This window comes from Desmodus rotundus, chromosome X (genome assembly GCF_022682495.2).
Source record: "Desmodus rotundus isolate HL8 chromosome X, HLdesRot8A.1, whole genome shotgun sequence".
NCBI classification, from domain to species: Eukaryota; Metazoa; Chordata; class Mammalia; order Chiroptera; family Phyllostomidae; genus Desmodus; species Desmodus rotundus.
Genome location: NC_071400.1, coordinates 43,950,906 through 43,955,899, shown reverse-complemented (window position 1 = coordinate 43,955,899; position 4,994 = coordinate 43,950,906). Strand labels below are relative to the sequence as shown.

General features: G+C 42.1%; 1 pseudogene; it reads left to right on the top strand.

Annotated features, from left to right (window-relative positions):
• Positions 1 to 3,062: 3,062 nt before the first annotated feature.
• LOC112296812 (serine/threonine-protein kinase 38-like) lies at positions 3,063 to 4,655 on the top strand (annotated as a pseudogene).
• The last annotated feature ends 339 nt before the right edge of the window (positions 4,656 to 4,994 follow it).

The window sequence follows — 4,994 nt, the reverse complement described above, 5'->3', positions numbered from 1 at the left end:
AGGCATAGCCTGTGATCACCTGCTTGATTTCGGAGCACTGTGTGAAGACCCATACACCTGTAAAGCCTGGCATACATCCCTGCTTGAATGTGGAGTTTAGCTAGAGGTACCACCTGGTTGGTTGGGGAGCACAGCTGGAGGCCCCACTTAACTGGAGGTGATTACACAGACTTACTAGTGGCCACACTTTTCTGCAGAAGATAACCAGCAGCCCTGTTCAACCAGGGAGCTCACCGTGGAGACCTACTTGAAAAGGAGCCCAGCCAATAGGTACACCCAACCATTGAGCCCAGGCAGCACCCCTCACCTCCAGATCTCAGGCAGTGGCCTCACCCAACTAGAGACCTTGATGGCAAGTCCTACCTGCCCTTGAATGCTTCCAGTTGATCTATACAGTACTACAAGCTGAGTTGACTGGTGATGCTCTTTTTATGACAAAGTGAACTGGTGAAGTTTGTGAGAGGGGAGTGCTTATTTAAGTGTGCAGATACCAATGCAAGGATACAGGTATCATGAAGAATTGGATAAAAATGACACCACTAAAATGTACTAATAAAGCTCTGACAATTTAAGTTGGGATCCTGAAAGGGAGTGGAAAAAAGAAAAGGTAACATTGAGATTGTACAGAGGAAGTAACAGCAGGAAGCAGCTACCTACCACCAGGATACAAAAGGGAATAGGGTGAAAAAAGGGGAAGGGGAAGAGATTGGGGTTATTCAAATATGTTCAGGAACTTCTCTTTATAGAACTCAGAAATCATCAGAGCCTCCCATCACAGCTGTCATCCTAGATGACAGGTTAAGTAGTATATAGGGCATGATGGGCATGATTAGAACAACAGTCTTCCCTCAGCGGGATCAACAAGAAGAATCAGATGGCCTTTGTCCCAAGTTACATCTTTCCCCTCAAAAATACAGAAGCTCATAATAATGGTAGACAATAAGTCTGGTATTGATTAAGGTATTCCTCTTTTCCTGCCAGTAAATTCACTGCTAAGTATTTCTGCTACCAGGCTATACAGACATAACCCAGGTGTCATAGAAAGCAGAATGTCATTGTAAGTTTCTGTCTGTTGTTAGGTTTCTATGGAAACTGCAAAATACAAATCCATCCTCAGAGGAAAATCCTCAATCTAGGCATCAGCCATTTATATAGCTCCCCTAATCCCCTAATAAATTTTTTAACGAATTTATTTATTTTTTAAATTTATTTATTTATTTTTATTCAGTTACAATTGTCTGCATTTTTCCCCATCCCTCCACCCCACCCCAGCCAGTCCCACCTCCCTCCCCATCTCTACCCTCCCCCTTGATTTTGTCCTTGTGTCCTTTATAGTAGCTCCTATAGACCCCTCTCCCCACTATCCCCTCCCCACTCCCCTTTGGCTATTGTTACAATGCTCTTAATTTCAATGTCTCTGGTTATATTTTGTTTGCTTTTTTCTTCTACTTATTATGTTCCAGTTAAAGGTGAGATCATATGGTATTTGTCCCTCACCGTCTGGCTTATTTCACTTAACATAATGCTCTCCAGTTCCATCCATGCTGTTGCAAAGGGTATAAGCTCCTTCTTTCTCTCTGCTGTGTAGAATTCCATTGTGTAAATGTTCCATAATTTTTTTGTTTTTAAAAAATTTTTATTGTTATTCAATTACAGTTGTATGCCTTTTCTCCTGATCCCTCCATCCCACCCCAGCCGAACCCACCTTCCTACCCCACCTCCACCCTCCCCCTTGATTTTGTCCATGTGTTCTTTATAGTAGTTCCTGTAATCCCCTATGTTTTTGATGGTGGCTTGGCATCATGGGTCAAGAATTGTTATGTACCATAATTTTTTGATCCACTCATTTCCTGATGGGCACTTAGGTTGCTTCCAGTACTTGGCTATTGTAAATTGTGCGGCTATGAACATTGGGGTGCATAGGTTCTTTTGGATTGGTGTTTCAGGGTTCTAAGGGTATAATCCCAGCAGCGGAATTGCTGGGTCAAAGGGCAGTTCCATTTTTAGTTTTCTGGGGAAATTCCATACTGTTTTCCACAGCTCCATGCAAAAAAATGAAACTCAATCACCAACTTACACCATACACAAAAATAAATTCAAGATGGGTAAAAGACTTAAATATAAGTCGTAACACCATAAAAGTCCTAGAGGAAAACATTAGCAGGAAGATCTCAGACATTCCACGCAGCAACATCCCCAATTAATAAATTAATAAATAAAATAGCAAAGGTAATATCAGAAGTCTTTTTAAAAACTGGATCGAAAGGGAAAAAAACAAAACAAAACACTTCAAACAATGGGTTATGGAAAACACAAAGACCCATTAACAGGTTTGTCTATTCCAACAAACACATAGACCTGGAATTCAATCCCTTTTAAGGATTGCCATAACAGATATACAGGGCAGAGCATAATCTCAAAGTCCACAATGCTCCAAATCGAATCTCAACAACCAGTTGCTATGAATGACACCAAGACTCAAAGAGGGAGAGAATGAAGGCAAGTCTGAGATATGTCTGGTGACCTTTCCTAAAGGCCTCATGTCTGAGTCACTTTTCAAGGGTCATCAAGAACTGGGTTTTAATATTCAAGCAAAGAGACACATTAAAATCTGCAAAGAATGTACCATTAAGGATTCCTGATATCAAATATTATTGGTACACTGCATATAATCCCAGTGCATAACTGTGCTCAATGTCTGGACCTCTGGGCATAAATTACTTCATCCCAGGCAACATAAAAATTTAAAAACAGATGGCTCACAAAGTTAACATATACACCTGGCCCCCGGTCTCCCCACCAGCCCATCTCCATGGCAGGGGGACTGGCTGCCTTGGCATCTCCGTGCTGCCATCTTTTCAGGAAGTTGGGGAGCTTCCTGTTTTTCTCACTAATAAATGCCCCTAGTCCCCTAATTCAGAGCACCTCAACTACCCTCTCCCCTCCTCTCGGCAACTGGTTGCTGCCACTGGGGTTTCTGTCTGCACCTCGAGACCTCTTGCCTGTCTGTATCTGTGTCTGTCCACAGCCTGCAGCCCAGCCTCTGTTGTTGGGGCCCTGCCATGGCAATGACAGGGTCAACACCTTGTTCATCCATGAGTAATCACACAAAAGAAAAGGTGACAGTGACAAATGTCATACTGGAGAATTCTTATTTATTTATTTATTTATTTTTAGAGAGAGGGGAAGGGAGGGATAAAGAGAATGAAACATCAAGGTGTGGTTGCATCTCATAAACCCCCTTCTGGGGACATGACCTGTAACCCAGGCATGTGCCCTGACTGGGAATCAAACCAGTGACCCTTTGGTTCACAGGCCAGCACTCAATCCAATGAGCTGCACCAGCCAAGGCTGGAGAATTCTAATAGTAACCTCATCGCTCAACATGAAGAATGAGAAATAAGACAAAAGAAGTTAGAAAAAGTGGTGAAAGAAGGAGGCCTAAAAGATGAGAAGCAGTTCAGGAGATCAGCTCACATTCAGAAGGAAATAGTTTCTTTGTTTGAAGAGACTAAGACTTGAACTGGAAGATTTTGAGTCCTTAAAAGTAATAGACAGAGGAGCCTTTGGCAAGGTTCAGAGTGTTCAGAAGATACAGGGCATGTGTGTGCAATGAAAATATTCTGTAAAGCAGATATGCTTGAAAAAGAACAGGTTGGCCACATTGGTGCAAAGCGTGACATTCTAGTGGAGGCAGACAGTTTGTGGGTTGTGAAAATGTTCTAGTTTTCAGGATGAGCCAAACCTCTACCTAATCATGTAGTTCCTGCCTGGAGGGGACATGATGACCCTACTGATGAAAAAAGACACCTTGACAGAGAAGGAGACTCAGTTTTATATAGCAGAGACAGTACTAACCATAGACTCCATTCACCAACTTGAATTCATCCACAGAGACTTCAAACCAGGCAACCTTCTCCTGGACAGCAAAGGCCATGTAAAACTTTCCGACTTTGGTCTTTGCACAGGCCTGAAAAAAGTACATAGGACAGAATTTCATAGGAATTTGAACCACAGCCTTTGCAGTGATTCCACTTTCCAGGACATGAATTCCAAAAGGGAAGAAGAAACCTGGAAAAGAAATAGACATCAGCTAGCCTCCACAGTAGGTACTCCCGACTACGTTGCTCCCGATATGTTTATGCAGATCGGGTACAACAAGCTCTGTGATTGGTGGTCACTTGGAGTGAGCATGTATGAGATGCTCCCTGGCTACCGACTTTTCTGTTCTGAGACCCCTCAAGAGACATATAAGAAGGTGATGAACTGGAAAGAAACTTCTAGTTTCCCTCCAGAAGTTCCTATCTCTGAGAAAGCCAAGAATCAAATTTTGAGTTTCTGCTGTGAATGGGAACATAGGATTGGAGCCTCTGGAGTTTAGGAAATAAAATGTAATTCATTTTTTGAAGGCTTTGACTGGGAACATATCAGAGAGACCTGCTGCAACTTCTACTGAAATAAAAAACACTGATGATACCTCAGACTTCGATGACTTTCCAGAATCTGATATTCTTAAACCAACAATGGCAACAAGTAATTACCCTGAGACTGACTACAAGAACAAGGACTGGGTCTTCATCAGTTACAACCACAAGTGTTTTGAGGGCCTGATTGAACGAGGGGCAATGCCTTCCTACATGAAAGTAGCAAAATAGTATCTTTGGAATAAAATCCTAAACAGAGCAGAGTTCTTTGTGCAATATTACAGTGTTCTGCTCACACATTCTTTCGAAAGGGCTTCCAAGAGGTTTATTGAACCCACCAGTACGTCCTCATAAACTCACCTGAAATGTGATAATTGAGTAGATCCTCTTCCATAGCACGTCTGAGAAGCTGGTAAACAAAGACAACCATTTCTACTACTTCAGCCGTAAGCAGCTTCTTTAGAAGCATCATGAGCCAATTTGATAGATGTTTTCCTAAGTTCACCAGAATGAAGGGGAAAAAACACCCATCATCTAACATTATTGAAATTGTAATGTGTACTTACTGAA